The sequence below is a fragment of the Vespa velutina genome, chromosome 15, assembly GCF_912470025.1.
Source record: "Vespa velutina chromosome 15, iVesVel2.1, whole genome shotgun sequence".
NCBI classification, from domain to species: Eukaryota; Metazoa; Arthropoda; class Insecta; order Hymenoptera; family Vespidae; genus Vespa; species Vespa velutina.
Window position 1 is genome coordinate 2484469 of NC_062202.1, and position 12500 is coordinate 2496968.

At 34.7% G+C, this 12500-nt stretch overlaps 1 long non-coding RNA gene across 2 annotated transcripts in view; it reads left to right on the top strand.

Moving 5' to 3' along the window:
* Positions 1 to 400, top strand: part of LOC124954275 — a 6996-nt gene extending 6596 nt beyond the window's left edge. For both annotated transcript variants that reach the window (XR_007102502.1, XR_007102503.1), the window contains exon 3: positions 1 to 400. This exon is cut by the window's left edge and continues 623 nt beyond it. This is a non-coding gene — a long non-coding RNA (uncharacterized LOC124954275).
* The last annotated feature ends 12100 nt before the right edge of the window (positions 401 to 12500 follow it).

Sequence of the window (12500 nt, forward strand, 5' to 3'; positions counted from 1 at the left end):
GAAGAAGAAGAAGAAGAAGAAAAAAAAAAGAGAAAAGTGAGGATGATAAAGAAAGAAGAAGATAGAGATAGATAGATAGATAGATAGAGTGAGAGAGAGAGAGAGAGAGAGTAAGAAAGAAATAAAGAAAGTGATGAATAAATGTGAATCGTTTGAGATCACGTATGAGTAATTAATTCTACCGAGATAAAAATCGAGATAAAAGATAATTAAAACACGTTCTTATAATTCTCATAACAATGAATTTTTATTTTACTTTATAAAAATTTAAATATGTTTTATTAAAAGTTAAGTAAATGATGTCTGTCATACTGATTGGTATATTTTTATACGATCTTTATTTAAAGAAATATCATACAGAAATTATTAATACACACGCATTCACATAGATACATTCACATGGCACTCATACACGCACACATGTATATATATATATATATATATATATATATATATATATTTATGTAGGCGTTGTATCGTACTATATTGTATTACATTACTATTTTATAACGAGTCTTTTTACATCTCCTTTAAAGCAAACACGGTATATTCGTTAGCAGCACGCCTTTTATTAATCTTACGGTGCGATTGTAATTTCAGTGCTCTTTGCCGTCAGTTAGCTTGAGAGAGAGAGAGAGAGAGAGAGAGAGAGAGAGAGAGAGAGAGAGAGAGAGAGAGAGAGAGAGAGAATGAGAGAGATACACTCAGTGCTTTTGAACAGCGAGGGGGAGTTAATCATCCAGAAAGTGTCGCGTGTCAGAGGGTTACCCTGTCTTCTCCTTCTTCTCCTTCCTTCTCCTCCTCCTCCTCCTCCTTCCTTCTCCTCCTCCTCCTCCTCCTTCTTCTCCTTCTCCTCCTCCTCCTTTTTCTTCTTCTTCCTCCTCTTCTTCTTCTTCGTTATCGTCGTAGTCTTCGTTTTCTTATTTTTCTTTTTTACTAAATAGAAAATATTGGAAAAAAAAAAAAAAGAAAAAAAGCAAGAGGACATTGCATTGTTTTATTTCTCTTTACTTGAACGCGAATATATTCTGACGTTATCGATAATTTTATTTTTGTCATAGTTCTTATTTCTCTTTTTCTTTCTTTCTTTCGTTTTTTTTCTTCCTTTTTTTTTTTTTCTTCTTTTTTCTCTTTTTTTTTTTGTTTTTGTTTTTCACGATCTTTGACCATCCAACTTTTGCATTTTCTGATAAGGGATATATACATAAAAAAGAAAAAAAAATGTTGGAGGATAAGTCACGTCTATCTGTTAGATACTTTATCTTCTATCGTTTTATCGTTTTCCCTCTCTCTCTCTCTCTCTCTCTCTCTCTTTAACTGTTTCCATTATTTTTTTTATCTCTTTCTCCCTCCATTGTTTCCACCATTTTTTATCTCTCTTTCTCTCTCTCTCTCTCTCTCTCCTCTATTTCCACTATTTTTTATCTCTTTCTCTATCTATCTATCTATCTATCTATCTATCTATCTATTTCTCTTTTTGTCGTTTTCTAACAGTTTCCAAAGTTATTCGGCGAGGTTTCGTATTAGAATGCAACGCGCATCGGTCGCGCTTCTCTCTGCCTAGAATTTCAACAGCTGGAAACAGTTTCTCGCGGAACGACATTTTCGAAGGCCGAGTAAATAGTAAATATCGTCGAGGTAGCTTCCCGAGGAAAGAGAGAGAGAAAGAGAGAGAGAGAGAGAGAGAGAGAAAGAGAAAGAGAGGTAGAAGGAAGGGAAGAGAGGAAGGAAGAAGAGATGAAATAACTTACGGCTTCTCTTCCATACGACAGTCAGGAGAAGACGTTCTACTGCGAATCTTTGCGAATCGTTTCCATATTTGTTGAAAGTTAGTATAATATATTTTTGCGAAAAAAAAAAAAAAAGAAAAAAAATAGAGGGATATATAGATGAATAGGAAATTTATTAGGAAAGCTTTATCTTGGTTATATATATGTTAATTAAATAAAAATATATCATAGATATATCTATATTATATATATATATCCTATATATATATATATATATATATGTATAAAAGTATTGAAAGTTTTAGTTAGATAAAAATTTGTCAATATAAGGATGTAATTTTTTAAACGATACATTTATTGCAATTATAAGGCGCGTAAAAAATTGTAAAATCTATTTGAAAGTTTATCGTTCGAATGAAATTTTTTCAAAAGTATATAAGCAATAGTATAATTACGATTATAACAAAAATAAGAATTTAAAGTGGGTTTTATATGAGGATTTATAATGCGTACGAACGAATGAATAACGATTGGATGAATGTTTTATTAAAGAAATAAGTTTATTTGTAGAAAATTGTTTGTATATATATATGTATGTATACATATACATGTATAAAGTAAACGATATTTAATGATACGAATGAGAAGGGGGATTCGAAATTCATCTTCGTCTCGTAGAAACTAACTTGGCGCAACCCTACGACGATATGATAGGAGAGGTTAAAGCTCATGCGACTACTACTACCCTTAAAAGCGGAGACGGATATAGAGGGATATCGTCGATAGTTTACACAGCGATAAAAATAATCCCGTAAAAGGCCCGTAAACTCGGTATACTGTTAGAGTTATGATATTATGCTTTTATAGGGAACGGAAAAGACCGACTGATATCCTCCATTCTCCTGCTGAGTTATTCGCATAGGACCCGAATTCGCGTTAATAAGAATCGTTCGATCGAATTGTAAAAGGTACGAAGGAAAAGAAAATAAGAAAAAGAAATAAAATTAGAGAAAGAGAGAGAGAGAGAGAGAGAAAAAAAAGAGAAAGAGAGTTAATATCGTCGTCTACTAGGTTAGTACACTTTGTTGCACATCGAGGACACACTCGATTCGAATTCGTTCTGTGATTTTTCCCTTCATGCCATATTGTATGAATGCATATCGGCACTGTGATCTTGTAAATGTTGAACGTTGAAACGCCAAAGAATTCGACAAGTTGAAAGAATCTCGATAAGAAAGAAATTCAAACGCACAACTGTAAGAAAAATTGTATTCTTCACGGTTCGTTTGTTAATATGGTCTTCTTCTTCTTCTTTTTTTTTTCTTTTTTTTTTTTACTTTTTTTTTTTTTTTTTTTTTTTTTCTTTTTTGATCATCGAAACGTTTCCTTTCTTATTCTTAATTTCTCTTTTTATTTTTCATTTATTTATTTATTTATTTTTTTTTTTTATTTATTATCCTAGAAATATGTTATTTCTATGTAACATTTTGCGTATACGTCGAACGTGTCGCTTATCGTTAGGCTACACGTAAGGAAGGAGGAGGTAGGAAGGAGGGAGGGAGGGGGGGGGAGGAAAGACATGCTTTCAAGGGTTTTGTGCGAGAACAGCTCTCGTTAGATATATCCCTCGTAGAAGGATGATCGATCATTAATATGATCGACGATTTAAAGAGAATCTTCTTTTCTCATAGCTATCGGGAAAATCTTAAGCTTTGACAGGTTAAGATCTTCGTAGAGAAATTTGATCAATGCGATTGGACGAACGAAAATTATCGATCGATAATGTTACATCGAAAATTGTTCAAGTCTAACGGACATAATATATATATATATATATATATATATTTTTTTTTTTAAATCTAATGGGACAAAATTGAATTCGAATGAAATTATTATTTCAAAAGGAGATAAAAGGAAAATAAAGGAGAGGAACAAGAAGAAGGAAGAAAAGAAAATGTTTTATACGGAATTGTCACATTAACTTTTCGATTTTATTTCGAATTGAAGGTCAATCTTTTTTCTTTTTCTTTTTTTCCTCTTCCCCTTTTTTTTTTTCTCTCCTCTTTTTTTTCTTATCGGAACGTCATGTCTGTATTATTGTTTTTGATTTTAACGATAATCAAGTAGAGAAGCAAGGGGTTTCCTGTCAAGGAGTTCGCCGGGAGGGTTTGTTGCGATCGTTTGGTGCTTGTACATCCCAGGACACGGTGGCGCACCTTCTAAAACTTACCCCTTCGAAACTCTGCTTCTCTGCGGCCAACAGTTTCGCTCAACTTTGACAATCTATATCGCTCCGCAGTTCGTGTCTCGACACCTGGCCACATCGGCAGAAAACTTGGCCGACTCTAGATGAGACCCTCCTCCTCTATATAATGCTACACACTCTCCTCGCTATCTCTCTCTTTCTATCTCTTTCTTTATCTTTCTCCTCCTTCCTCATCTCAACTTATATCGGCAAAAATTTTTCCAAGAGATTGAAAAGACAAACGACACACACGTCGTATCACGACGTTCTACTTTCTCTTCTTCTTTTTTTTTTTTATTCTTTTTTCCTCTTTTTCATTTCTTTTTTTTTATTTCTTTCTGTTTTCCTTTCTTTCTTCCTCTTTTCCTCTCTTCTCTACCTATTTTTTTTTCTTTTTTCTTTTTTTTTTTTTTTTTTTTCTTACGGATCATCATCATCAGATCTAAATCGCCGTGGTTACTATCTATGTATGCCATTTCTATCTGTCTACTATTCACACGTTTTGTAACTTTGAATAGTGTTCGTTAACGCTAATAAAAATAAGTTAACGAAACATCGACACGTACGTTTAAGTTACTTCGAACGTATAAAAAGTATAAATTTCTCTGAAACATATCAAACGAGAGAAAGTGTAATCGTGCAAATCGTTTAATTACTTGCCGTAATTACTCCCCGTAAATGAGGACCGATGTCCGATTTGTTGATTCATTCGGGTATGTATGTACTGTCGTAATGTCGCATTCGTATTTCCATTACATTCCCAACCTAACGTAATATAATCTACAAGTTCAGGAAAACGGTTTAATTATCGCAAAAAGTCAAATGCAATATATATATATATATATATATATATATATATATAACGCATCAAGTTATCAATGTTGAAAACTTTCTTTCAAGTACACACACACACACACACACACACACAGATAATTTAATTCGGTTAATAGAACATGTTCGACGTGTTTTCTGTATATTTCTGTCTTTTTCTTTCTTTCCTTTTTTCTTTTTTTTTTTCTATTTTTTTTCATTTTTTTACTTTTAACTTCTAATCACGTCGACGAAAGAGATCGAAGAAAAAGAAGAAGTAGAAGAAGTAGAAGAAGAAGAAGAAGAAGAAGAACCTTCGTATTCGATCATTTTATCGATGTCCACTTTTTCGTTAACTCGGTCGGTAATGCAGGTCGCGTATATACGATCAACGATTGGAAAGAGGGTAGACAGAAAAAGAGGGAGGTAGGGAGAAAGAGAGAGAGAGAGAGAGAAAGATATATAGCGAGATATAAAGGGAGAAAGAGAGAAGAGAAATAGGGGAACGTTCTGAAATCATACTAGATATCGTCGTCCAATCGTATTCTCCACGCTCTCTTATCCTATTCCAGTTCTGTCCCACCCTAACTTAACCCATAGCCCGTTTCTATCTGGCATTCATCGAGCGCGCGTAATGCGCTCAACTACCCCACCCAACCAACCCGCTACGATGCTTTTCTACCAACATTTGTACATATATATATGTATATATATATATATATATGTATGTATCTATCTATCTATGTATGTATGTATGTATGTATGTATGTATGTAAGATATGTATGTATGTATGTATGTATGTATGTATGTATGTATGTTAGAAACGTATACACGTTGAAACACGAATGCAATTTTATTAAAGGTACAGGGTACTGTCGAATCTATGTTGAAAATTTATTCGGCAAAATTGTATAGGTCCTTCAATGTAGAAAGATAACGTCGATTGAAAAACATCGACGATTTTTCCAACCTTCGGATTTTTCTCATTGATTGAAATATCACGATGAAAATAGGATTTATCGGATGGAATGAATGATTTCTTTTCGAATGATAGATATTAGGAATAAAGAATAAGTTCAATATGATAATCTTTAAAGCAACGATGTTTTACGAGGATGTTACCTGAGATTTCACGCGAGTAGTCTCGGCATCTCGTAAAATTCTCCAACGAAAAGTGCAACCGTTAGAGAGGGAGTGGAAGAAGAGCTTAGGGTATAAGTAGAAGTGCTCCCTTGAGAGGGCCTCGTTCGAGTAGAAGAGCAGAGAGCAAAGAGAAGAGAGAGAGAGAGAGAGAGAGAGAGAGAGAAGCCAAGAGGCACAGTAAAGAGGTTGCGTGCGTGTCGGAGAAAGAAAGAGAGAGAGAGAGAGAGAGAGAGAGAAAGATCTCTTGCGATCGTGTTTGTGCGAAGCAATTAATTTGCAATTAGCGTTGAATTCGTTAATCTCGCATATTTCATTGTCCTGAAGGATACGCCACGCGTACTAGAAAGTCGCGAGAGACAGAGAGAGATAGAGATGGAGAGAGAGAGAGAGAGAGAGAGAGAGAGAGAGAGAGAGAGAGAGAGAGAGAGAGAGATAGTAAAGGAGACTGGAAGACACGGTTAACGTGAAACGAGAATCACGGAACACTCTGGAGAATAATATAATTAAATACTTGAATAAAATTAAATAAAAAGGAAGAGAAATAATTAAGAATTTTTTTTATCTTTTCTTTTTTGTTTTATCTTTCTCTTTTTCTCTCTCTCTCTCTCTCTCTCTTTCTCTTTCTCTTTCTCTTTTTTCTTTTTATATTTTCAATTTTCAATATGTAAATCAATTATTTCAATCAATATTTTCTTTTTTCTTTATTTATTTCTCTCTCCCTCTCTCCCTCTCTCTCACGTGTGCGAAAGAGAAGGAAGTGGTTAGAGAAAGAAAAAAAAAAAAAAAAAAGAAAAAGAAAAAGAAAATCTCTCTCCTTTTTATCCACGTTCGATGAGATTAGAAAATTCGTATCGAATGGGAAATGTTGGGGTAACGGGCGTAGGGGGCGGGGGAGGGGTGTGTGTAGTGGTAAGTTACAAACGTTTATCTCTCACGAAGTCGAAATAACGTTTATTGAATTCAAACGGACGATAACTTGATCCCGATCGGGATCATGCCGAAGATCACCATCTACGAATGAGAATCGTGTCTAGTCGAATATCTCGTTGAATGCCCGCTTTGCATCAATTTTACTCTGTATATGCATACTCATACATACATACATACATACATATATACACACGTATATATACGAATACATAAATACGTAGATACATATATATATATATACATACATACATATGTAGATACGTAAGCACGCATATCCACTCGAGTTTATTTGGTAGGTTGCCAGTATTTGGCTCCACATCGGTGACCGTACCGCCATTTTCGGACAATCACCGAGGAATATATGTATATAGAAGAAAGAAGAGCAGAAAGAGGGGTGTTCTCTTCTCTCTGTCTCTCTCTCTCTCTCACCCTCTCAATCTCTATCCTACCCGAACCCACCCTAACCCCCCATTTCTTCGTATTTCCGCATCCCCTTTACTTTTTGTCCCTTTTCTTTCTATCCAACTTACAAGACTTCTTCCTTCGTTTTCCTTGCGTAGGACCCGTTTCCACGTATTATTCGCTCATTTCGTTCTCCGTACACGTCGAATTCGCTCGAGCCATTCCGAGCATGTGTGTTTCTTCTTTCTCTGTCTCTCTATCTTTCTCTCTCTCTCTCTCTCTCTCTCTCTCTCTCTCTGTCTCTGTCTCTTTCTTTTTTTCGTTTTCCTTCGATCGAGCATGAAAGGCGAAATAGGGGAGACGAAAAGCTCGCGCTGCAACCTGACATGATTCTACGCATCCCTGAGGAATATGGTGTAAGAAGACGAAGGATAAGAGGAGTGGAAAAATCCTTTCGTACCTTCTCTCTCTCTCTCTCTCTCTATTTATTTTTCTTTTTTTTACATGTGCAACCACCATTTGGCTATCTCTTTTCTTCGTCTAGTCTCCTTTATAATATACTGTAGCGATACGTACATATACGTATGTATGTATGTATATATGTATATATGTATCTAGGTGAGAATATATCTTCTTTAGATGCAACAAGAAGAAAAGATAGCTTTCTGGCCAATCCACGCATCTTCCATTGACTCTATTCATATCATATACCTTGGGATAACATTTCCTAATAAGTTCACGTTTATCTCTCTCTCTCTCTCTCTCTCTCTCTCTCTCTCTCTCTCTCTTTCTCACACTATCTCTATCTCCTTTTATATATTCTTACCTTCTTCATGGCAATCCAAGTATTTCGAATATCTAAACATATATATATACACACACACATATATATATATATGCAATATAATATATATTTGTACATTCAAAGATTTTTAATCTAGATTAGATAAAACAAAAGAAAAGAAAGAAAACTAATATAGGAAAGAAGAACAGAAGATAGTCTTTCTTATAAGTATAAGAACGTGATAAAATCATTCTCATAAAATCTTTTTCTTCGGTATACCGAGATTAGAAGAGAAAAATATATATATGTATGTATGTATGTATGTATGTATGTATGTATGTATGTATGTATGTCGATCGTTTCGGTAGCTCGAAATGAAGACCTGTAGGAGAGTAAGAAGAAGAAAAGAGGAAAGAAAAAGAAAGCAAAAATAAAGAGATGGTAAGAGAAGAGAAGAGAAAAAGAAGAGAAAAGAGAATGTCGTCTAAAATTCTCCGGGGAAATATTTATTTGCAGCTTTCGTAACGGACGAGATAATCTTGTTTTATCGTAAATGGAGACTGTCTACGTGTGGGTGTGATATGCGTGTATATATCTACCTATATATGTATACACACACACACACTCACATATATATATATATATATATATATATATATATGCATATATGCATGCGTACGTGCGTAGTAAAAAGGCCGCTTATACTCGTTTTTCTTATATAGATATATACACATACACACATATATATATATATATAATATATATATATATAAATATATAGTACATGAGGAGGACGAATAGAAATACATTTGCCATGCTCGTATCCCAAGCATCATCATATCCTTAGGAGTCGCGAGAAGAAAGAGAGCCAAGCCAGCAGTAGCAGGCATACTGAGAGAAGTTATGAGACGACGGCCATCTTTAGGTGTGTCCTTCCGTCCTTTTTCGTTTTCTTCCTTCCTTACTTCCTTCCTTCCTTCCTTCCGTCAGTACGTCCGTTCTTTTCATATACTGTCATCTTAAAGGTAGCCCCAGGGCTTCAACAGGAAAACGAGGTCGTACCTTCGAGTCCTTCTGCCATAACGTTCTACGGTTCTCCTCGAGAGCCATACATCATCATCGTATGAGAAAGATAGATAGAGATAGAGATATAAGGAGAGAAAGAGAAAGAAAGAGAGAGAGAGAGAGAGAGAAAAAGTGGAAGAGAAAAATGCTGGACGACTCACCTAAGTGCCTTGAATCGAGCACTATCCATCTCTTTCTTTCTGTCTCTCTCTCTCTCTCTCTCTCTCTCTCCCCGTATTCTCTCTATCTTTGTCGTTTCTCTTTCTCTCTCTCTCTTTTTCTCTGGTTTTATCGAGTTCAGTTGGCCGAGAAAACTAACAGGTTCCACACTTTTGCCAGACCACTAGCTACCATTTTACATTACTTTTTCTCCAACAATACTTTTGACATCATTGGTAATATGCTTTATCGACAATATTTTCCCTCTCTCTCTCTCTCTCTCTCTCTCTGTCTCTCTTTTCCCAGTTTTCTTTCTTTTCCATTAAGAGGGACAAAGAACGGAATATTAGAGAGAAAAAGAGAGAAAGAGAGAATGAGTGAATGAGAGAGAGATAGAATATAAGGGAAGAAAATAACAGATTAGTAAGGGGTTTTAGAGAATTTTCGGGGTGGGGGTAGGAATACTAAGTGGTGGGGGAAATGGTAGGAAATTAGACAGTGCGTTGAGCACGTCGCACGTTATCAGGGAGAGAACTGAGAGAGAAAGAGAGAGAGAGAGAGAGAGAGCGGTCGATCGGTCGATCGGTCGGTCGGTCGGTCGGTCGGTCGGTCGGTTGGTCGGTCGGTTGGTCGGTCGGTCGGTCTTCACTAATTATACGGGCTAGCATAATTCGATTACCGTAATCTCATCGCGGCTCGGTAATTGAACGACTAATTAGATTAATTTAAAATTTCGGTAACTCGCCACCGCGCGAGAGCTCCAATTAGTAGATTGCACCGACGCAGGTGCGATTCCGAGGTTCAGCCGTTGAAAACCAACGAATATTGTTGTATTACGACTATTGGTGTGTTAGTATTGTTCAAGGAATCGTATTGGTTTTGTTACTATGATACATAGTTACAGAAACGTAAGATAGTTATAAGCGATAAAATATCATTATATACATCTGACTATGTATATTACTTATATATACGTATAGGTATTTCTACATATATATATGTATGCGATCTAATTAAGGAACTTAATGATAATATACATTGTTAGTAGAGTATATATATATATATATATATATATATATATATGTAAATATGTATTATTTGTTGAGAGTGACATTAATCGGATATTAATATGAAATGATTTCGATAGTCGAGTTTATCTATGATCGAATAGAAATCTTCATGTACCATAAAATATTCTCTGACGTTGGTTTAATTAATGTTTCGTCGATGTCGATTAATATATCGTATATTGTAAATTTTCATTATTAATCGAATGCCGTCGTTACTTTGATGATTGTAATTACGTTGTTTAAACGTTGTTGTTGTTGTTGTTGTTGTTGTTGTTATTATTATTATTATTATTATTCGTTCCGTTCGCCCTCGATAATAATTCCTCGAGTTCGTTTGTCCTATTTTTCTTTTTTTTCCACTCTTTTTTCTTTTCTTTTTTCTTTTTTTTTTTGATTTGTTTATCAGACCAACGAGTTCATCTGAAAGTAGATCGATCAGAGGCTAACCTATTTATTTTCTTTTACAAATAAAATATCGTATAGAGGTAACAAGCTCTCGTTGTATCATACGATAGTATAATAAAAAGATTAGAAAAGCTAATATGTACGAACGTATATATATATATATATATATATATATATATATATATGTGTGCATATCTACGTGATATCAAATAGATTAGAATAGTTTTCAAATTATACATTTCTAATATTCTAATATTTATGAAATAAATTAAGCATTATACAAACGATTATACATAATTCTTATTTCATAATATAAGAAAGATTTTTATAGGAATTGATCTTGTTTCTCTCTCTCTCTCTCTCTCTCTATTTTCTAATCGATATAAAGTGAAAAGAAAAATATTATCAATCGTAAATATCATTTATAAACTAACGAAGAAACGAATTAGAAGGAAAGATCAAAAAGAAACGTAGCGTTATATCGATTTTGAAATAAGAAATATGAGAAAGAGGATGACGACGACGACGACGATGATGTAGACGTAGACGTAAACGTAGACGTAGACGTAGAAGAAAAGGAAGAAGGAGGAAGAAGGAAGAAGAAGAAGAAGAAGAGGAGGAAGAGAAAGAGGAATAAGAGGGGTTGAAGTGTGAACGATGAAAAAAAAGAAAAAAAAAGAAAAAAAAAGGGGGCCGCGGGAAAATTGAATTCTAGCGGTATGCCTGGAGGAAAAGTGCGGACGTAAGGAGGACGTGAAAGTACCACGCAAGTAATTGACGTTCTGATTAAAATTCCATGGAGAGAACCTGGTCTTCCGCCATAACGCACGCGTTGCTAGAAAAGCCGACCGTAGCTTGTTCTGCTCGTCCTCTTTCCTTTCTCGAATACGATTACGCGAGAACCTGGATTTCGTTTCTCATTCTCTTTCTCTCTCTCTCTCTCTCTTTCTCTCTGTTTGTCTATCTCTCTTATTTTTCACACGAGAAGCTCTTCTCGTTATCCTTACTAGCCTGTATTGTTCTTCGTGGTCGACCATTGTTATCTCCGTGGATTTACGTGCCATCGAAATAACTTTCTGCATAGAGATGTTAAGTATTAGTGATATCACTATACCTCTGATCTTCGAGCGTATTCATTGTTTATTACGTATGAAATGAAGGAAGAAAGAAAGAAAGAAAGAAAGAAAGAAAGAAAGAAAAAAAAAAAAGAAATAAAAAAGAAATAGAAGATGGAATGTATCATGAACAGGACGTTTAATTAGGTCGGGTGAAAAGGGCGATAGGATGGGATAGGATGGGATGAGGGTTTGGTTTGAATTATTGATTATTACATAATCATTGTTTATGTTCTTTTTCATTTGGAATGATAATAACCATTTGTATGTCCTTCCATTTGTCGAGTTTATTGATCATAACATTTTCATTAGAATTTCATTTCAATTTTGAGATAATAAGAATGATGCGCACGCGCGCGTGAATATGTGTATCTCTCTCTCTCTCTCTCTCTCTCTCTCTCTCTCTCTCTTTCTTTGTGTGTGTGTGTGTGTGTAATGCGCGTTCGTTTAATTATTTAGGACATGTGTATTTGAAATTAAAAAGGTACTCTTAAAATATAAAACGCATCGTAAGATCGTCCATTTCTTTTTACGTATGTATAATATATTAGATAAAAACATTGAAATGTGATAAAGTTGCTATTGTTAATTAAATCATTATCTATGTATCGCAATCTGTTTATCTATCTATCTATCTATCT